The sequence below is a fragment of the Aquarana catesbeiana genome, linkage group LG07 (genome assembly GCF_042186555.1).
Source record: "Aquarana catesbeiana isolate 2022-GZ linkage group LG07, ASM4218655v1, whole genome shotgun sequence".
Taxonomy (NCBI): Eukaryota; Metazoa; Chordata; class Amphibia; order Anura; family Ranidae; genus Aquarana; species Aquarana catesbeiana.
In genome coordinates this window covers 6461818-6485076 of record NC_133330.1, presented here as the reverse complement: position 1 = coordinate 6485076, position 23259 = coordinate 6461818, and the positions used below count along the sequence as shown (strand labels likewise).

Here is a 23259-nt window from a genome sequence, read left to right as displayed (position 1 = left end):
GCAGCTGAATGTATTTTGGGGTGCAATTCCACAAATGTCCATGGCCTGTGTGAGCAATATATCATTTAGTGACAACTTTTTGTAATTTTTTTTTTTTTTTGTCATTATTCAATCACTTGGGGCAAAAAAAAATAATATTCAATGGGTTCAACATGCCTCTCAGCAATTTCCTTGGGGTGTCTACTTTCCAAAATGGGGTCATTTGGTGGGGTTTTGTACTGCCCTGCCATTTTAGCACCTCAAGAAATGACATAGGCAGTCATAAACTAAAAGCTGTGTAAATTCCAGAAAATGTACCCTAGTTTGTAGACGCTATAACTTTTGCGCAAACCAATAAATATACGCTTATTGACATTTTTTTTACCAAAGACATGTGGCCGAATACATTTTGGCCTAAATGTATGACTAAAATTGAGTTTATTGGATTTTTTTATAACAAAAAGTAGAAAATATCATTTTTTTTCAAAATTTTCTGTCTTTTTCCGTTTATATCGCAAAAAATAAAAATGGCAGAGGTGATCAAATACCATCAAAAGAAAGCTCTATTTGTGGGAAGAAAAGACACAAATTTTGTTTGGGTACAGCATTGCATGACCGCGCAATTAGCAGTTAAAGCGACGCAGTGCCAAATTGTAAAAAGTGCTCTGGTCAGGAAGGGGGTAAATCCTTCTGGGGCTGAAGTGGTTAAAGCTTTATTCAATGAAACATAGAATGTTACCAAAGGTACATAAGACGATCAAAGCACTGGCTGGTCGATCTGGACTCCCGGTATAACGGGGGATCCTGGTAAAGCCATGGAAGGCGGTGGGAGGGGGGATGTTCCCCCTGCTGCTTTTAAAAGCAATCCAGCGACTAGTTAGCCGCTAGGATTGTTTTCACAAGAGAGCTGGCCACTGGCTATAAAAAATGATACCAGCATGATGCCAGGTAAGCGATTGTTCGAAAAGTGGTTAAGCTGGCGTCCATCTTGACCTCTGGACTTTCCAGGCTGCAAGTTGTAGGAAGAGGCTCCCCATCCCAGATGTATGATATGACCCCTCACAGATTACATAGAAAAAGTTTCATTTCTTTATCGTACATCACGGGACACAGAGCAGCCATAATAATTACTATGTGGGTTATAGGTCACCTTCAGGTGATGGACACTGGTACATCCAAGACAGGAAGTTGCCTCCCTATTTAACCCCTCCCATACCAGGATTACCTCAGTTTTTTCGCCAGTGTCTAGGTGTTGGTCACGGGTAAAGAAGTGCTAAAGAGAGCTCCGCTACAGGGTCCTTACTGGATCAAGGAGCTATGAAACTGGATCCATTCAAAGTGCCCTGAAGAGGTCAAGGGATGTTGCCCGGGCCTCGTGGAAGAAGAACGAGGTTATGCCTGTAATTGCTTCTCCCTGGAGAGCTGGATCCTGGGATCCAGCACTTTGGTCTTTCCTACAAATACCTAAAGGTTTTCTGGCAGGGTACTGTACAGGTCCAGGAAAGAGGACCCCGTAAGTGGGGTCCCAGTCCCTGAAGGTCTGTCATGACTTGGCCCGCCATGATGGGTGAAGTTTGGGTCTGTCTGGTCTGCAGCAGTATCCTGCGGTGGGGGATAAGGTAAGTGAAGACAATCCTAAGGAACACCTGTGGATTTCTTCCTGTTTTGAGTAAAATGTTGTCTTGCCTATCTTTCGCCACTAGAGGGGGTGAAAGCCTAAGACATAGCGGCTCTGAATGGCTCAGCTGACCTCTCCCCACTCTCAAGCCTTGGAAGGAATTAGGAGGGGGATCGCCATCTGTTCAGCGATCCCTTTAAGCAGATCCTCTTCCTCCTTCACTCCCCCCCCGTGGCCATCTCGTGGGGGCGCACTTGTATCTCAATAGATACGATCGCCCAGCGGGGAGAATAGGGGGTGTGTTTAAAACGCAAGCCGATGTGCACGTGGATACCGAGTGCACATTCGTAATGGCTCAGGCACACATTTACTCAAGCATCAGGCTGGGCAATTGATAGGAGCATATATACATATATATTGCTGGACTAAGGCTCAGCAGGTTATGCATTTGTGTTAGTACGTCTGCATTTGTGCTTAGGACTATGCGTTCCTGCAAAGGGGCTGCAGCTGCAACAAGAGGGGGCGCAAAGGCATTTCTTTCAGGGTCTGAGGATCCTGGGCATGCATCCACAGTACCTTCCTCTCTAGAAAGACCTGATGCAGCCAGCCAGGATGAACCATTGGCACTATCAGGTATTGATGACTCTCACAACATCTCAGCCCCTGCATACGTCAATGAGGATGTTCTTGCTTCGGCTTTAGTTGGCTTAGAAGAGAGGATAGCTTCTTTAATCGCTAAATCTTTCCGGAATGGTGGGGAAAAAAGTGTGTGAGGTCCCCTTCCACCACCTTGGACCCCCAGATGGGGGGACAATGGGCAGATGATGTCGAGTCACCATCAGAGGGCCAGGAAGAGGGACAGTCTGATGACTCTTCCTCAGAGGAAACAGTCTCAGAGGAACCTTTCTCAGCCTTGCAATCTCAAAGGATACAGGTTCAATCCCTTTCAGAGATGGTTCGGTCGGCCTATAAGTTTCCCTCTGCTGAGGTGGCCGAAACCTCAATTCCCTCTTTGGGGTCTCTAAGGCCTCCTCAGGCCTTACATGCTTTTCCACTCCATCCATTATTGTAACAGCTTTTATATGCTAATTGGGAGCACCCAGATAAGCATTTTATTCCTCCTAAAAGGTTTTCCTTACTTTATCCTATGGAGGAAAAATTCACCAAGAAATGGAGTGTGCCAGCGGTTGATGGCGCTATTTCTTGCGTGAATAAGAGTCTAACTTGTCCAGTGGACAATGTCCAGGTGTTTAGGGATCTAGTAGATAAGAGACTGGAATCTCTGCTTAAAACTTCCTTTGCTATGGCCGGTGCGGTGATTCAACCTGCAGTGGCAGTAATTGGTGTTTGTCAATCCTTAAAGGACCAAATGAAGCAGGTCATAAGATATGTGCCTGCTCAACAGGCCCAGGGCATGGCTGATCTGCCCAGGGGATATGTTTTGTAGTTGACACTATTATTATTATCGACCTTACCAGACAAGGGACCCGATTCTGCTGGACTCCTAAAGCACAGCTGGCATTTGAAGAACTGAAAGCACTGTTCACTTCAGCAACTATCCTCAAACACCCTAATCCAGCTCTACTTTTCTTTTTTAAGGTTGACGCATCTGAAATTGCGGTAGGAGCAGTGCTCTCCCAACGGCAAGGCGCCAAAGCTCTTCTGTACCCAGTGGGGTTCTTCTCACGCAAACTTTCATCATCAGAAAGGAATTATGATGTGGGGGATCGGGAACTCCTGGCCATTAAGGTGGCTTTGGAGGAGTGGCGTTATCTACTGGAGGGTGCTGCACATCCCAGTCTGGTCTATATGGACCATAAGAACTTGGAGTACCTGAGAACAGGTAAGAGACTAAGACCTCGGTAGGCCAGATGGGCACTCTTTTTCTCCCGATTCCAGTTCCATATTACCTACAGACCCGGATCCAAAAATGTCAAGCCAGACGCGCTCTCCCATATGTTTCATGACTCTGAGAAAACCCTACCTCCGGACACCATTCTTCCTTCTGGGAACTTCCTGCTTCTTCAAGAGGACCTTGTCTCCCAAATTAGACGGGCCTCTATGGGGATAACCCCACCTGCTGAGACTTGTGCTAAGGACGGCCTGTTCTGGCACGAAGACAAGATTGTGGTCCCTGAGGACCTAAGGGTACATGTGTTGGAACTTTGCCATGACCATAAGTTGGCCGGACATTTTGGTGCACGGAAAACAACTGACCTGATACAGCGTACCTTTTGGTGGCCTCATCTCATTAGGACTGTAAGGATTATGTTGAATCATGCAATACTTGCGCCAGAAGCAAGAACAGCCGGACAAGAGCACGGGGCCTATTAAAACCCCTACCGGTCCCAGAGAGACCGCGGAGTATGATCTCGATGGACTTCATCGTTGAACTCCCCCCATCAGAAGGCTTTTCCTCCATCTTTTTTGTGGTAGATAGGCTGTCTAAGATGGCCCATTTTCTTCCCATGAAGGGCTCTCCCTCAGCCATGGAGACAGCTAGTATCTTCATTAAAGAAATAATACGATTGCATGGAGTCCCAATGAATATAGTATCCGACCGAGGTGTCCAGTTTACCTCTAGGTTCTGGAAAGCCCTCTGTGGCTCCCTGGAAATTGAATTGGCATTTTCCTCAGCTTATCATCCCCAGTCGAATGGGCAAACTGAGAGAACCAATCAGACTCTGGAGCAATATATCCGTTGTTTTTCTGCTTTTTCTCAGGATGATTGGGCCTCCTTGCTCCCTGTTGCGGAGTTCTCATATAACAATTCCCTGCATTCGTCCACCAATCAGACACCATTCTACGCCAACTATGGCTTTCACCCGTCCTTTCTGCCTGGGTCAATACCCGAATGTACCACTCCTGCAGTCTCCGAAACCTCAGGTTTCTTTTCAGTTAACAATAAACTACTACAGGATACCATGGCCAAGGCCCAGGAATACTATAAAGAAATGTTTGATAGGAAGAGGCGCTTGGAACTTGTTTTGGAACCTGGCAACCAAGTGTGGTTGTCTACCGCCAATCTAAAATTGGCCTGTCCTTCTAAAAAACTGTTTTTTTGGGTCCCTTCTTGGTGAAAAGAAAAATTAATGACATCGCCTACGAACTTGACCTGCCTAACTCTCCTAACTCTCTGAAGGTGCATCCGGTCTTTTACATGTCTCTCCTGAAACCCGTTACTCCAAATTCCTTTGCTGGCCGCAGTACCGACCCACCCAAGCCTATTATAGTTAACAACAAGGAGGAATTTGAAGTGGAAGCAATTCTAGATTGCAGGAGGAGACGCAATCAAACCCAATACCTTATTAAATGGAGAGGATATGGTCAAGAAGACAACTCATCGGAGCCCAAGAGTAACCTACATGCCAGAGAACTCTTACAAGCATTCAAGGACTCGCATGCCTCCAAATTAGCTCAACTGGGCATCCAGGGTCTGCCCTTGAGGAGGGGGCACTGTCAGAGACCTGGTTACCTGGTTGGGTGCCAGGGTGCGTTGGCGCGCGCTCCTGTGGGCACTGGTGTCCATGCTCCGGCTGACCCTGGTGTGCACGATGGTGCCCGGATGCGCACGCGTGTGCCTGTGGGCACTGGTCTGCATATTCCTATGGGTGCTGGTGTGTGAGCCGTTGTTCGGGGGCATGCGGGTGTGTGCGCGCCTGTGTGCAGCGGCGCACACACGTGCACGGCGTTTGGCGCCAATCAGCCTATTTAGGCCTGCTGCACATTCTGCTCGGTGCTGCCTGATCAACAGCTCCTGTGCCATAGTTCCCGTTGCATTTCCTGTGTTCCTGTGTTCCTGATCTCCTTACGACCCGGCTTGCCTATTGGATTCTCCTGACTTCTGCCTGTATCTGACCTCGGCCTATTTGACTCCGCTCCTGCCTGCTCCTACTGTACCTCTGCTGCCCGCCTGTTGTCGAACCCTGCCTGTGCCTTGACCTGCCTGCTCTACTCCTGCTCAGCATCTGTTGCCAGTGTTCCTGTCCTGATTACTACCTGCTGCTTGAAGATCACCTCTCTTCCGGAATCTAGACTCCTGCACCAGGCTCTCATACCACTCAGCACTCTTGTGCCTCCTGTCTGCTCTTCCAGGGGCTATGAGTCGGATATGTAAGGGAGTCTACCCTCTGCCCAAGTGGACTCACCGGTCTGGTAAGTAGAAGTCTGACAGCCACCAGCAGCTGTTTCCAGGGAAATGGTCTCTACACCCCGATATCTTTCAGACGATTTGCCAAAGATGGGGCACCCCGGATGTGGACCTATTAGCGTCCAGGTTCAACAAGAAGTTAATCAACTTTGTGTCAAGAACAAGGGACCCACTTGCATGCGGAACAGATGCGTTAGTGGCCCTGTGGGATCAGTTTTCACTGATTTATGCATTCTCTCCAGTTCAGTTGATACCGCGACTTCTTCGCAGAATCAAGCAGAAGGGGAAGCCAGTAATTCTGGTAGCCCCAGTGTGGCTCAGAAGATCCTGGTATGCAGAGATCGTAAAAATGGCAGTAGGGGACCCATGGTCCCTTCCGCTGCACCCAGAAGGGACCATGGTATTCCATCCTATTCCATCCTACCTTACTAATGCTAAATTTAACAGTTTGGCTATTGAAGCCCATATTCTAAAGAATCGCGGGCTTTCAGGTTCGGTGGTTTCTACCCTGATTAATGTTAGGAAGCCAGCCTCCAGAGTCATTTTACTATAGGGTCTGGAGGTCTTATGTCTCTTGGTGTGAGTCCAAGAGATTGTATCCCCAGAAGTATGTCATAGGTAGAATTCTTGCCTTTCTACAGCTGGGAGTAGAAATTAAGCTGGCCTTGAGTACTATCAAGGGTCAAATCTCGGCCTTATCAGTGTTGTTTCAATGCTTCACATTCCCTAATCTGGGCCTTTATACAAGGGGTAATGCGTATAAATCCCCCAGTTAGACCTCCCTTGTGCCCATGGGATTTGAATCTAGTTTTGTCAGTATTACAAAAACAACCTTTTGAGCCAATACGCCAAATTCCTTTGGTCCTTTTGACAAGTAAATTGTTTTTTTCTGGTTGTTATATCTTTTGCTAGAAGAGTATCACAGTTGGCTGCTTTTTTCTTGTAAAGAGCCATATTTAATTATTCACAGGGATAGGGTGGTGTTGCGTCCTCACCCGTCCTTTCTTCCTAAGGTAGTGTCAGGGTTTAATCTGAACCAGGATGTGACCCTGCTTTCATTTTTTCCAGAACCAAGTTCTGCTGAGGAAAAGTCATTGCACTCGCTTGATGTAGTGAGAGCAGTCAAAGTCTATCTGAAAGCGGCAGCTCAGATACGGAAATCTGATGTATTGTTTGTGCTGCCAGAAGGTCCCAGGAAGGAGCAGGCAGCGTCGAAGTCTACTAGTTCTAAGTGGATTTGGCAAGTTATTATCCAGCCTTATGGTTTGAAAAGGAGGTTTCCACCCTTTCAAGTTAGAGTGCACTCCACCAGAGCAGTAAGTGCTTCCTGGGCAGTGCATCACCAAGCATCCATGACTCAGATCTGCAAGGCTGCAACTTGGGCTTCGGTCCATACATTCACTAGATTCTATCAGGTGGGTGGATGTAAAAGGGCACGAGGATGCTGCCTTTGGGCGCAGTGTGCTGCGGGCAGCAGTATAGGTCCTCATGTCAGATGGTGGCCTGTGTTTTCTGTGTCTCCCTCCCCTCAGATAGCATTGCTTTGAGACATCCCACATAGTAATTACTATGTCTGCTCTGTGTCCCGTGATGTACGATAAGGAAAATAGGATTTTTATAACAGCTTACCTGTAAAAACCTTTTCTTGGAGTACATGACGGGACACAGAGGTCCCTCCCCTCTTGTTGGTGTAGCACTAACTCACAGTGGAGCTGCTGATTTTTAGCGGGCTGTTACCGTTACCCTTTTCCCTGTAATTCCACCAGTACCGGTTCTAGGGTCCCGTTGAGCTTACTGTCAGACAGTGGAGGCAACAGTCACTCGAGTACTTTCCAATACTTTCATGGGGAGTAACTGAAAGAAGTAGCAGTAAAGAGGTAGAAGAAGAGTTGCAGGGAAGTTCAAATACCTTTTCTTGGTGTAGCATCAAGGAATTTAAATCTTTAGGATGAAGGTATCCTCAGCTTAGGATTAAATCTTTTCCCGCCCGGATAGATCTCTCACTAACCTAGCAGCCGGTATGCAGCACGAACAAAAGTCTCTGCCACAGACTTGGGTGAAACAAAACTGTACGATCCTCTGCCACAGGATGTGGTAGTTATTTTGATGAACAGCAAACACAGTACCAGAACCTTTAAGCCAACCCGGCAGTACTTGTGCGGTAGTGTAGCTTGGGATATGTCCTCCAACCAAGTCACCAGGCCCTTCTTAAGACCAGCCTTGCATGGTCTCTTCCAAGATGGGTCCTCCCCTGGATCTTCCTGATTGTCCGGCTTCTTCCCGCAGGACAGACAGCACAGGACCATCCCAGCTATAGCAGGCCCCAGACAGACTTCTGGGCCTACATGCACGGCTGCAGCAACGCAGCCCTCCAAGCCGGAGGGCTACGAGGTATAACTACTGACACATACCTCTAGGCCAGGAGGGCCACGAGGCAAGAAGACCTCGAAATATGGCGTCTGTCCCATAAATACACTCTCCCTGAATGCAACTCGGAGGACCACCTCCGCCCAGTTATCTCCGGGACAGAAGAGCACTCATACACTTCAGCTTGTTGCTTTTCCAACACCGGCCCATGATAACAACGACACCCACAGGCCCAATGTGGAACTGCACGCAACACAACCAAGCTGGAACAGAGGCAAATCTAACACTAGATTGAATCTGAACTATGCACAGAACAGATGACCCACTAAATTTACCTATAAGCGGTAGATTGAAAAATCTACCAGCGCTACATTGGGATATATGTATATTGCTTTGCTACAAAAACTGAGGTACTCCTGGTATGGGAGGGGTTATATAGGGAGGCAACTTCCTGTCTTGGGTGTGCCAGTGTCCATCACCTGAAGGTGGCCTATAACCCACATAGTAATTACTATGGCTGCTCTGTGTCCCGTGATATACTCCAAGACACATTTAATGCTGCACTTAGTTTGGCGCCCCCCGGTGTGTCCTCTTGGTTCTGCAGGTGTATCCATCCACCCAATGTTTCATTCCTGGTGTGAGGTTCTCTGTTGTTGTGAGACTGTCCATTGGAAACCCTTACTATGTGATGAGCCTGATTTAACTGTCACAATTTGAGTTGCCATTTGTCTTTTCCCCACAATAAACCTGTTAATATACTACACTCAGATTGTGCCCTGCTGTTCTTCTTATCTGTTTTCATAGAGATACTTCAGTCCCTTCAGAGGTGCTGCATCTGGTGCATTGAGATCAGCAGGAAGTTACCCTGAATGGTCCGGTTGGACTCTATGAACTTTTTGCTATTCTGTATAGACATTTATATACACACAATACTTATTGTTCCATATACCCCATTACTACAGGAAAGGAGCCGGTACAACTGTGCCAGGCTGAAGGGGAGGCCAGAGGGAGGATTATAAAAAAAATGTCTGGATTGCGACTTTAAATGATAAAGTAGTAAGCACGGGTCTAATAATATAGAAGACACTTACACTCGGCCAAGTCAAACTCTCTTCTCCTGTGGCATCGGTCCTGATCCTTTGTACAGTTTTGCACTGGGAGGCAACATTCTTCTATCCCAGTACAGGATCCCTTATAGCACTGCAGAGCCTCACCTAGAAGAAGATATATAGAGATTAGCAACACACAGCCAGGGAGCTCTTCTACCTCTTCTACTGACAACACACTGCCTCTCATCCACTGACATCCCAAGCCCCGCCTAGGACTATAGAACACCTCCACCTAATGATACCCGAAGGAGAGAACTTGTAGACGCATTGTCCTCATCAGAGAAAAATGTGTTTTGCCTGGGGGGGGGGGGTACCCCATAGCAAGCTACCTTCCCCACACTGGGGGCATATGACCAGGTATGATTGGGGGGAGATGTTCACCCCCCTCTCTTTCCTAGCTATCCAGTCTGCATGGGTCTGGTGTGGATCTTTGAAGGAGACCCCACTCTTTTTGCCATGATTTTTGTGTGGGGCTTCCCCACTAAAATCCATACCAGGCCAAGGAGGAACCCCATGCCAAATTTTTCCTTTTTTTCTCATCTATGATACGGGTCTGGTATGGAGGAATGCAATCTGTCATTCTGCCAGCAATTTAACCACTTGACCTCTGGAAGGTTTTACCCCCTTCATGAATAGGACATGTTTTGCTATTCAGCACTGCGCTACTTGCTAGCCGGTAATTGCTCGGTCATGCAACACTGTACCCAAATTAAATTTATATCATTATTCACCCAAATAAAGCTTTCTTTTGGTGGTATTTGATCACCACCATTTTTTTTTATCTTTTTGAGATAAAAACAAATGAACATTTAAAAAACAAAAATATATATTTTCTTATCTCTCTTAGAAAACATCCAATAGATTTAAATTTCTTTATAGATTTAGGCCAAAATGTATTCTGCTACATGTATTTGGTAAAAAAAAATCACAATAAGTGTATATTGAGTGGTTTGTGTGAAAGTTATATCGTCTACAAACTATGGGATACAGTGCCTTAAAAAAAGTATTCATACCCCTTGACGTTTTCTCTCTAGATGTGAAAAACTGATAGAGACATCCCCAAAAAAGACTTGCAGCTGTAATTGCAGTGAAAGGGGGTTCTACAAAGTATTGACTCCGGGGGGGCGCCATACAAATGCCCCCCCCCCACACTTTTCACATATTTATTTGTAAAACATTCTGAAAATCATTTATCATTTTCCTTCCACTTCACAATTATGTGCCACTTTGTGTTGGTCTATCACATAAAATCCCAATAAAATTAATTTATGTTTTTGGTTGTAACGTGACAAAATGTGGACATTTTAAAAGGGGTATGAATACTTTTTCAAGGCACTGTATATATTGGAATTTACACAGTTATAGAGCTGCACGATTCTGGCTAAAATGAGAATCACAATTTTTTTGCTTAGAATAAAGATCACAATTTTCGCTGCATAACATCATCTTTCACATTGTGCAAAAAAAAAAAATGGGCTAAGTTTACTGCTTAGTTTTGTTTAAATTCATTAAAGTGTATTTTTTCCAAAAATATTGCATTTGAAAGACCGCTGCACAAATACAGTGTGACAACCCCCCCTCCCCCCCCCCCCCGGTTCGGTTCACATCAGAACATGCGAACAGACAAAAAATTTGTGCGAACACCATTAAAGTCTATGGGACACGAACATGAAAAATCAAAAGTGCTCATTTTAAAGGCTTATATGCAAATTATTGTCATAAAAAGTGTTTGGGGACCCGGGTCCTGCCCCAGGGGACATGGATCAATGCAAAAAAAGATTTAAAAATGACTGTTATTTCAGGAGCAGTGATTTTAATAATGCTTAAAGTGAAACAATAAAAATGAAATATTACTTTAAATATCGTGTCCGGGGGTCCCCTTAGTCTGCTTGTAAAGTAGCGCATCTTTCCCATGTTTATAACAGTACCGCAGCAAAATTACATTTCTAAAGGAAAAATGTCATTTAACCACTTCAGCCCCGGACCATTTGGCTGGCCAAAGACCAGAGCACTTTTTGCGATTCGGCACTGCTTCGCTTTAACTGACAATTGCGCGGTCGTGCGACGTGGCTCCCAAACAAAATTAACGTTCTTTTTTTCCTTTAAATAGAGCTTTCTTTTGGTGGTATGTGATCACCTCTGCGGCTTTTATTTTTTGCGCTATAAACAAAAATAGAGCGACAATTTTGAAAAAAAATGCATTATTTTTTACTTTTTGCTATTATAAAAATCCCCCAAAAATATAAAAAAAAACTTTTTTTTCCTCAGTTTAGGCCAATATGTATTCTTCTACATATTATAATATATTTTTTTTTTTACTAGTAATGGCGGCAATTTGTGATTTTTATCGTGACTGCGACATTATTGCGGACACATCGGACAATTTTGACACATTTTTGGGACCATTGCCATTTTTACAGCGATCAGTGCTATAAAATTGCACTGATTACTGTAAAAATGACACTGGCAGTGAAGGGGTTAACCACTAGCTGGCTAGGAAGGGGTTAAGTGTGTCCTAGGGAGTGATTCTAACTTTTACTGTTAGGGGGTGTGGCTACAAGTGACATGTCACTGATCAATGCTCCCGATTACAGGGAGCTGTGATCAGTGACAGTGTCGCTAGGCAGAATGAGGAAATGCTTGTTTACATTAGCATCTCCTTGTTCTTCCTCTCCGTTAGACGATCGCAGGTAACCTCGCGGACATTGAGTCCGTGGGACCTGTGATCCTACTCACGGAGCTTGCTGCAGGCGCGTGCACGTGATGGCACGGCAGCAAATTCAAGGGGACATACGGGTACGCCCATATGCGCAGCCGTGCCATTCTGTCGACGTAAATGTACAGGCGGTGGTTGGCAAGCAATTAAAATTGCTCGCGGCTGTAATATATTGTTGGCTACAAAGAAACATAGATATAAAAAACAGTGAAAAAAACGGGGTGCGGTCCCCCCCAGTCCATACCAGGCCTTTCGGGTCTGCTATGGATATTAAGGGGAAATCCATGTCAAAATGAAAAAAAAAAGTGGCGTGGGGGTCCCTCCCAAAATCCATACCAGGCCCTTCAGGTCTGGTATGAATTTTAAGGGGAACGCCATGCTAATTTATTTTTTAATAAATGGCACGGGGCCCCCCAAAATCAATACTAGACCCTTATCTGAGCAAGCAGCCATGGATGGCCAGGAAAGAGGGGGCGCTCCTTAACCATACCAGGCCATGTGCCCTCAACATGGGGAGGGTGCTTTGGGATGCCCCCAAAGCACCTTGTCCTCATGTTGATGGGGACAAGGGCCTCATCCCCACAACCCTTGCCCGTGGTTGTGGGGATCTGCGGGAGGGGGGCTTATCGGAATCTGGAAGCCCCCTTTAATAAGGGAACCCCAGATCTCGGTTTCCCCCCCATGTGAATGGGTACAGGTGGCTATATGTGGTCTGGATATTTGATTCCCTGTGATCGATCTGCAGTATTTGGAGTATGACACCCTGATCCTTTGAGATTTGTGATTACATGCCTATTTATCATTACTTTCTGGTAAGCAGATTGGATTCACTTGGGTGTGGTGTACTTTTTCATACACACTGAAGCTGGTGAAGGGTCCTTCATATTCCCCATCTCTTCATTGACAGAACTGTTATATGATTAACGAAAATTTGAAGTCCTGCATTTTGGACTTTTTATATTTTTTGTTTGATGATCAACAAACTGTGCTGGCTGCTTTTCAATAATTTGAGTTAGCGCAGATACCCACCTACCCCTTTTTTATTATTACATTTCCCAACATGCTTTTGGGAGACTTTAGATGTGTTTTTGCAACATCTAGCCAGGCTTGGATGTTTTTCTTTGTAAGAAAAGGATTCCATCTTGCCACTCTACCCCATAGCCCAGACATATGAAGAATACGGAAGATTGTTGTCACATGTACCACACAGCCAGTACTTGCCAGATATTCCTGCAGCTCCTTTAATGTTGCTGTAGGCCTCTTGGCAGGCTCCCTGACCAGTTTTCTTCTCGTCTTTTCATCAATTTTGGAGGGACGTCCAGTTCTTGGTAATGTCGCCGTTGCGCCATATTTTCTCCACTTGATGATGACTGTCTTCCATTGGCATCGGGAGGGGGGCTGGAGCCCGAATGGGTCCCCTAAAAGCCCCGGGTCTCAGGCATGCACAACTGTATTAGTAGCCCTGAGCACCACCGAGCGGGGACCGAACTGATCCCGAGTGCAGCAGAGTCACATAGCAGGTCCCGCCTTCTGGAGCCTGCAGCACCTATGATGGACGTCCCACTGGTCCAATGACGGGACGAGTGACGTCCATCATAGGCGCTGCAGTCTGCAGAAGGCAGGAACTACAATGTGGCCACCTCGCCACGCCACATCACTGTGAGATCCCTGCCCGGTGCTTGGGCGGGCGGCTTTCCTCTCCTCCTCTGGCTGCCTGCTGTGATGATGGGCACACCGCACACCATGGCTGAGCTGAGCTGCTGTTGCAGGACACATGAAGTCTGTCTCCTGGTCAGGTAGGTCAGTGTGTGTCAGGAAGGTAGGTCAGTGTGTGTCAGGTAGGTCCATAAGTATGCCCACGGGGTGGGCCGGGTGTGCCCAGGCACACACTAATCATCCCTGTGCTCTGTCTGTGTTTCACACCTTTTGTTTTGTGCTGACTGCCTGCAACATGTCCCTGTGTAACTCACCAACACTGCCTGGGGTCGGGTCCGGCTGGCAAAAACAGCTGTGTACTGCGAGTGGGAGGATTGAGCAGGGAGGGAACTAGGACCACAGCCGTGGAGTAACCCAGCCGGGAGCCGCATTTGCCATGCAGCTTCTATAGTTCCAGCTGCAGGTCCCGCAGGCGCCAGCGGAGTGATCTACATCTGCACTCCGCCCCCCCTCTGGCCTTTCTCTCCCTTAGAAGCAGCGGACTAGCCTGGATAGCGGCAGGCGAGTGGCTTCAGGCAGCCTGCTAGATCGAGGTGAGTGAGAGAGAGAGACAGCACTGAGCAGGACAGCGGGTCCGCAAATGATGCACCGAACAAAAAAAGAATTAGTCAACCAAATGATGAACCTTACCCTGGCTTGTCACTATATATATATATATATATATATATATATATATATATATATATATATATATATATATATATATATATATATATATATATATATATATATATATATATGAGACAAGCCAGGGTTCAAATAGTTTTAATTATGTAAATATAATAAATATATATATATATATACACACACATTTATTTATACACTATATATACTCTTTTGCTGAGAAGACAGGATTCTTATAGTTTAATTGTATATGTAATATATATATATATATATATATATATATATATATATATATATATATATATATATATATATATATTTTGCGTAAAAATCAATATATATATATATATATATATATATATATATTATATATATATATATATATATATATGTATATGTAATATATATATATATATATTACATATACAATTAAACTATAAGAATCCTGCCTTCAAAGAGTGCATATATATATATAACCACTTCCCATATGCCCACAGGCTGGGAGATCTATTGTTGCTGGGGAGATGTCTTGTTCTTGGGGGATCTAACAAATTTATTTAAAGCAGTAAATACAATTCAGGATAATAAAACATGACACTTAGTAAAAAAAATCCTACTTACCGTGCAGTTTTTAAAATTGCTTTTTTGATTTAGAGATTTAGTTAAAAGCTTAGCTTATGTTAAAAGATTATTTGATTAAAATGTTTGTTTAAATTAAAAATGTTTTAATACATCTTAAAATGTTTGTTAACATTTATTTATAAGAGTGTATGTGTGTGTGTGTATATATATATATATATATATATATATATATATATATATATATATACACACACACACAGATGTACATGTGTTTGAGCTTTGGTTTGAGGTGCACACCCTAATGCAATAGTCTGTGCATGCCTATGGGTAGGTCAGTGTATGTATGTCAGGTAGGTCAGTGTATGTATGTCAGGTAGGTCAGTGTATGTAGGTCAGGTAGGTCAGTGTATGTAGGTCAGGTAGGTCAGTGTATGTATGTCAGGTAGGTCAGTGTATGTCAGGTAGGTCAGTGTATGTAGGTCAGGTAGGTCAGTGTATGTAGGTCAGGTAGGTCAGTGTATGTAGGTCAGGTAGGTCAGTGTATGTAGGTCAGGTAGGTCAGTATATGTATGTCAGGTAGGTCAGTGTATGTATGTCAGGTAGGTCAGTGTATGTCAGGTAGGTCAGTGTATGTATGTCAGGTAGGTCAGTGTATGTATGTCAGGTAGGTCAGTGTATGTATGTCAGGTAGGTCAGTGTATGTCAGGTAGGTCAGTGTATGTAGGTCAGGTAGGTCAGTGTATGTAGGTCAGGTAGGTCAGTGTATGTCAGGTAGGTCAGTGTATGTAGGTCAGGTAGGTCAGTGTATGTAGGTCAGGTAGGTCAGTATATGTATGTCAGGTAGGTCAGTGTATGTATGTCAGGTAGGTCAGTGTATGTCAGGTAGGTCAGTGTATGTATGTCAGGTAGGTCAGTGTATGTAGGTCAGGTAGGTCAGTGTATGTATGTCAGGTAGGTCAGTGTATGTCAGGTAGGTCAGTGTATGTCAGGTAGGTCAGTGTATGTAGGTCAGGTAGGTCAGTGTATGTAGGTCAGGTAGGTCAGTGTATGTAGGTCAGGTAGGTCAGTATATGTATGTCAGGTAGGTAGGTCAGTGTGCCAGGCAGGTGAGTTTAGGGGTCAGCATTGATGGACACTGGTAAGCCAGGCAGCAACCAGCAAGTGATCTTACCCCCTCTCCCGCCACACAACCCCACCGCCCAGCCAAAAAACTCTGCGCCACTACCGCCGCTGCGCCTAGGGTTGCCACCTGTCCGGATTTCACCCGGACAGTCCGGTTTTTCAATCATCTGTCCAGATTTCAACCTATCAGAAACCCGGACACGTTATTCTACATGGACCAGGGGCGGAGCCAGGGACGTGCTTCCTCTCTCCGGTCCCATCGGCAGGGCCATAAATAGTAAAAGATTGCTGGAGTCCGTGGAGCTGCTCTGTATTTCCACTCACTGCCTCTAGGGGTCCCCTGAGCTCTCCTCCTTGTGTCTGGTGGATGTACTCCCTGAAGAAAGAAGGACACGCCCCCTCAGCCACGCCCCTCCCCCGTGTGTTCACGTTGCAGAGAATGACCAGAGTCTGCATGGAGGTTCAGCAGGTCGGTTTCAATGTGTTGTTTTACAAATGTGTAATGTGAAGGGGGGAGGAGGGGCGGCTGGAAATGTCTGGGGATCTGTATTGCTATGGTGTATACAGAGGTGTAGAACTTTGTGACATTATTGCAGTGATACGTTCCCCCTTCTGTATACAGACTCCATAGTGATACAGCCTCATACTTGCCAACTGTCCCGGATTTCCCGGGACATTCCCGGGACTTGGATGCCATTCCCGAATTCCTGGTGTCCAGGGAAATGTCCCGAGAAATCCGGTTCTTCGATTCGCCGCTGCTGCCGCCGCTAGGGGTCTGCGGCCGGCGGAGACTAAGTACACTGTGTGAAACTGCTGATCTGCACAGAGCTTCCTTGGCTCCTTCCACGCGTTACATCACAGTCACGTGACTTTTTCAAGGATCCTTGAGCCTTGAAAAAGTGTACTGCACTGAATCTGCTCCTGTCTAAGGCGGCTGACTGCTATAGTAAAACCTGCATATGCCTTATCATTATAAGGCACACGTGAGTGGATTGAAGTTTGCCTGTGTACCTTGGTATCCTAACTATTGCACAATGATTGGTTTTTTTCTCTTATCTGCCTGTTTATGATTCTCACATTGGTTATGAATAGAAGCAAAAAACACATTGGTACTATCAATGAGCACCTTAATTAAGCAAGTGTTTTTAAACAGCTTTGCTAGTGATCAAAAGCTCTATACCAATCAGGATTCTACACCTGTATAATTGAACCTTCTGAATACATCCCTATATATTTATTTTTATATGGATTTTTTATGTGAATTTTTTACACATTTGGTGTCACTAATTTTTAATAATTTTACACTATTTTGATTGCTGGATTTTATAGGAATTTTTACTCACCGCTGGATTTATTTGACTATTTATATTTATTCTTATATATTCATTTTCATGCACATTGTGAAGCGCTTCAAATATCATTATTTATTCTTTTTAAGTGACTCTGAAAACACTCTCTTTTGATAGCAGCCTCACTTGGTTTCATGTGTAATTATCAGCTATTTAGCATCACAGCGCTTTGTGTTTTATATATAATGTTTTTGTTTTACTTAAAGCCGAGTTCCCACTAAAAAAAAAAGATTAAAAGTCATCAGCTACAAATACTGCTTAATAATCGGACACTTACCTGTCCCAGGATCCAGCAATGCAGGGGATCGAAGCCCCGCTCGTCTCCCCCTCCGCTCGACGGCGCCGGCATTTTAACTGTGGACCCTCAGCTGTGACTTCACAGCCGGGCACGCACTGCGCATGCACGAGCCACGCCGCACGCCGTGAATGGCTGCGCAATCATCTGGGACCTGTCACATGTCCCAGATAATTGCCTAGAGGGAGGGGGGAGAGCTGATCTCCTTTCCTGCGCTGAGGGAAGTGACGTCAGGAGCCGAAGGAGGCAGATTACGAGGGACCCCCTAGCAACAGGCTTTAAAGAGGTGAGTAAAAAAAAAAAATTTCTCCAATTGTTTTTTTATTTTTATTTATTTTTTGGGTGGAACTCCACTTTAACCATGTCCCGTTAAGCCTCCTACTGTCAATTTGGCCGCGCCCAATGTCCACCGCTACATGCGCCACATTACTACTGGACTTGGGGCACCCAAATGTGTCCAAGGTCTTTTACAATACTATAATGTATACTAAAAAAAATTGCCATGTGCTGGCAAAATGTTTGGGTTTGACTTTGGAAGCTCTCTGAGGACCGTGGCTTTTGCTGTAGGATGTGACTAAGAAAATGTCAGGAAAGACCTACTAGAACAGCTGAACTTTATTTGGGGTTAATCAGAGGCACTTTAAATGATGACCGGTGTGTACTGACTCCTATTTAACATGAGATTGAATGTGATTGCTTAATTCTGAACACATCTACATCCCCAGTTATAAGAGGGTGTGCACACTTATGCAACCACATTATTTATTTATTTTTATTTTTACTTCTCCCCTTAAAAGATTTCAGTTTGTTTTTCAATTGAGTTGTACAGTTTATAGGTCACATTAAAGGTGGAAAAAGTTCTGAGATGATTTATCTTTGTCTATATTTTTTTACTTCACAGAAACCTGACATTTTAACAAGGGTGTGTAGACTTTTTATAACCACTGTATAATGTTTGGGGGTTCTTAGTAATTTTCTAACAAAAAATACTGATTTTAACTTGTAAGAAACAAGTGTCAGAAAAGGGTTTAGTCTTTAGGTGGTTAAACTGCCCTCATCTACAGACAGAAGTTCATTCCTTTGATCTTTAAAAGAACAAAATGTTACAATATTTCTCTTTATCTCGCCTGAGCGATGTTGTAATAAACTTGGCAGGATATCTGCTTTTTTTCTTTTTGACAGCTGTCGGCTTGAGCAGAGAACTCTCTGCACTGAATCAGGAATATGCTGTGTTAAGATTGTGAGGGGAGGGGGGGTAGAATCTCGATTCTTTAACGATTAATCGTGCAGCTCTACACAGTTATAGACGCTATACTGTAATGATGGTGATCAGCGAATTAGAGTGTGACTATGATAGTGTGGTAGGCGATCTGCCACTAACAGACACTATCTGGGAGGGTCACTAACTGACACTGACATCGATAGTGACACTAATACAGTGATCAGTGCTAATACTATATACTGTCACTGTACTAATGACACTGGGTTGGAAGAGGGTAACATCTGGCGGCAATCAATGGGTTAACTATGTGCCTAACATTGTGTAATGTGGGTTGCTTTTCATTTCTTCCCGGCAGGAGCTTCAATATAAAGTAACAAATATTCAGCAGAAGAAATTGGAATGAAAACAAAGTCAGTGTGCTGCTAGTATAGATGTTGGACTATGGACAATGCATTGTTATACACTGGACTCTAGGATAGTAAGACAAAATGTATAATATGGAAATGTTCTTACTTACCATGGATGAAGAGGAGCCCCAGGATTAGGAGAGTGATCACAGCTTTCATCATGATGTTCTGCAAGCTCTGCTATGAACTGTGTAGTGGCCCCGGGCCCCTATATTTATAGGACTGGGGGGCGGAGCTATGTCACTGCTGGTCACATTTCAGAACTTGTTTTTCTTTTTCTTGCTCAGGTCCTGTTGGCAATATTTGATCAATATTGCTAATCAGAATCTGTTCACTTCCTGAGACAGTACAATGATTCCTCTGTAGTAAGGGAAGCATGGAGAAGGTACTGGTCATTATTCCAGAAGGAATGTTCTGTATTCTGGAACATGTTTGTGTTTAAGTGTTTCCATTCCAGAACAAGTGAGGTTAGGAAAATTACAATGTGTATTAGAGGAGTGCACAGTGTATGACAAGAGGAAACATGTGTAGGAGAGGAGTGTGGAGGGTATGACAGTGGGCATACTGCTCACTGTCATACCCTTTCCTTCTTTCTCTCCTGTACATACTGCTCACTTTCATACCCTCCAAACTCCTCTCCTGTACATACTGTCCACTTTAATACCCTCAAAACTCCTCTCTTGTATATACTGCCCTTTGTCATACCTTCCACACTCCTCTCCTGTACATACTGCCCACTGTTATACCCTCCACACTCCTCTCCTGTACATACTGCCCACTGCCATACCCTCCACACTCCTCTCCTGTACATACTGCCCACTGCCATACCCTCCACACTCATCTCCAATACATTTTGCTCACTGTCATATCCCCCACACTCCTCTCCTATACATACTGCCCAGATCCCCAAGAGCAGGACGGAGTGAGCCCAGCAATCCTGTCTTCTCTCCAGCAGCTGAAAGGACTCCAGGGAGAAGACCCAGTCTGCACCTCTCCCCAGCGGCCGGTATGTTCTATGAGAGAGTCAGAAGTTAGTTGGGTAAGTAATGCTCTGTTTCGGACAATTTGTTTAGGGTACTGTGTGCTTATGGGCATTGGGGGAGAGGCTCTTTCACTTGGGACAGTAATATTTATGAACAATATCCCTCATAAAATATATGAGATAAATAATTTCACTTTTCACACAGCTGGAATATTGTAGAAGTATCTCATAGACCATTGCTAGATAGTTTGCGGTGAGGATGGGGTTATTATGTGTCCCCATTGTTCTATTGTTTGTCTGCCTCGGGCGCAAACTGTTATGGGATGTTCTGTACATGTTTATGTGGATTCGCTTACGAGTTCATAAAATCCATTGTTGATTTTGGCAAAATCATCTTAGTCTACTAAAATCTAATGTGTTTAGTTAAATAATGCATTATTTAAGCATTTCTTTAGAATTTCAAAACTCATTATACACTTCTGGAGTAAAAAAACACTCCTAATATCATGTTATTATTTATGGCTTGAACAAACTACACAGACACAGATTTAGCCGTTAGATAAAGTCTTTTCTCTGTAAAACCAAGTTTTGTTAAGTCACATCTTTTTTAAGTCACATCTTCATTCCTTGCTATAAGTGTATGCTTCATTTCTGTTGTTGAGAACAAGTAGCCCAAAACCCATCCACACACTGCACAGTCAATTAACCACTTACCCACTGGGCACTTAAACCCCTTCCTAACCAGACCAATTTTCAGCTTTCGGTGCTCTCACATTTTGAATGACAATTACTCAGTCATGCACCACTGAACACTGTACCCATATGATATTTGTGTCCTTTTTTTCACACAAATAGAGCTTTCTTTTGGTGGTATTTAATCGCTGCTGGCTTATTTTTTTTTTTTTTTCGCTATAAAAGAAAAAGGACTTAAAATTCTGTAAAAAAAATGCATTTTTCTCTGTTTCTGTTATAAAATTTTGTTAATTAGTAATTTTTCTTCATATATTTTGGCAAACATTTATACTGCTACATATCTTTGGTACAAATAACCCAAATTGGTGTATATTATTTGGTCTGTGCAAAAGTTTCAGAGTTCACAAGCTATGGTGCCAATCTCTGAAAATTGATCACACCTGAAGTACTGATGGCCTTTCTCATTTCTTGAGACCCTAACATGCTAGGAAAGTATAAATAACCCCCAAATGACCCCTTTTTGGAAAGTAGACATTCCAACTTATTTAGTAAGAGGCATGGTGAGTTTTTTGAAGTTGTAATTTTCTCCCAAAATCAAAATTTTTTATTTTTTATTTTTTTTTTTCACAAAATTGTCATATTATCAGGTCATTTCTCACACACAGCATATACATACCACAAATTACACCCCAAAAGACATTCTACCACTCCTCCTGAGTATGGCGATACCACATGTGTGAGACCTTTACACAGCCTGACCACATACAGAGGCCCAACATGCAGAGAGTATCATCAGGCGTTCTAGGAGCATAAATTCTCTTGCACTTTTGAGGGCCCTGGAGCACCAGGACAATAGAAACGCCCCAAAAATGATTTCTTTTGGAAAGAAAACACCCCATCGTATAATCTATGAGGCATAATAAGTCTTTTGAACATGTCATTTTTTTTCTACAAGTTTTTGGAAAATGTGGAAAGAAAATTAAAACGCATTTATTTTTTTTACACAAAGTTGTCCATTTATACAATATTTCTAACATATAGTATGTACATACCAAAAATTACACCCAATAATAGATTATCCTACTCCTCCTGAGTATGGTTATAGCACATATGGGAGACTTTTCTACAGCCTGGCCACTAGGGATGAGCGAACACCCCCCCGTTCGGTTCGCACCAGAACATGCGAACAGGAAAAAAGTTAGTTCGAACACGCGATTGCCGTTAAAGTCTATGGGACACGAACATGAATAATCAAAAGTGCTAATTTTAAAGGCTTATATGCAAGTTATTGTCATAAAAAGTGTTTGGGGACCCGGGTCCTGCCCTAGGGGACATGGATCAATGCAAAAAAAGTTTTAAAAACTGCCGTTTTTTCAGGAGCAGTGATTTTAATAATGCTTAAAGTCAAACAATAAAAGTGTAATATCCCTTTAAATTTCGTACCTGGGGGGTGTCTATAGTATGCCTGTAAAGGGGCGCATGTTTCCTGTGTTTAGAACAGTCTGACAGCAAAATGACATTTCGAAGGAAAAAAGCCATTTAAAACTACTCGTGGCTATTGCATTGCCGGTCCGACAATACACATAAAAGTTCATTGATAAAAATGGCATGGGAATTCCCCACAGGGGAACCCCGAACCAAAATTTAAAAAAAAATGACGTGTGGGTTCCCCTAAATTCCATACCAGGCCCTTCAGGTCTGGTATGGATATTAAGGGGAACCCCGGCCAAAATTTAAAAAAAAATGACATGGGGGTCCCCCTAAATTCCATACCAGACCCTTCAGGTCTGGTACGGATTTTAAGGGGAACCCAGCGCCAAAAAAAAAAAAAAAACGGCGTGGGGTCCCCCCAAGAATCCATTCCAGACCCTTATCCGAGCACGCAACCTGGCAGGCCGCAGGAAAAGAGGGGGGGACGAGAGAGTGCCCCCCCTCCTGAACCGTACCGGGCCACATGCCCCCAACATTGGGAGGGTACTTTGGGGTAGCCCCCCAAAACACCTTGTCCCCATGTTGATGAGGACAAGGGCCTCATCCCCACAACCCTGGCCGGTGATTGTGGGGGTCTGTGGGCGGGGGCCTTATCAGAATCTGGAAGCCCCCTTTAACAAGGGGACCCCCAGATCCCGCCCCCCCCTGTGTGAAATGGGAAGGGGGTACAAAAGTACCCCTACCATTTCACTAAAAAACTGTTAAAAATGTTAAAAATGACAAGAGACAGTTTTTGACAATTCCTTTATTTAAATGCTTCTTCTTTCTTCCTTCATCTTCTTCTTCTGGCTCTTCTGGTTCTTCCTCCGGCGTTCTTGTCCAGCATCTCCTCCGCGG

At 44.1% G+C, this 23259-nt stretch overlaps 1 long non-coding RNA gene across 1 annotated transcript in view; it reads right to left on the bottom strand.

The window, feature by feature from the left end:
* LOC141102634 (uncharacterized) overlaps positions 1-19516 on the bottom strand; it is a 32123-nt gene extending 12607 nt beyond the window's left edge. Inside the window, exons 1-2 of the long non-coding RNA XR_012235175.1 lie at positions 19367-19516; positions 9206-9328 (exon numbers count right to left, since the gene is read on the bottom strand). This is a non-coding gene — a long non-coding RNA (uncharacterized lncRNA). The remainder of the gene's footprint in view (positions 1-9205; positions 9329-19366) is intronic.
* Positions 19517-23259: the final 3743 nt, after the last annotated feature.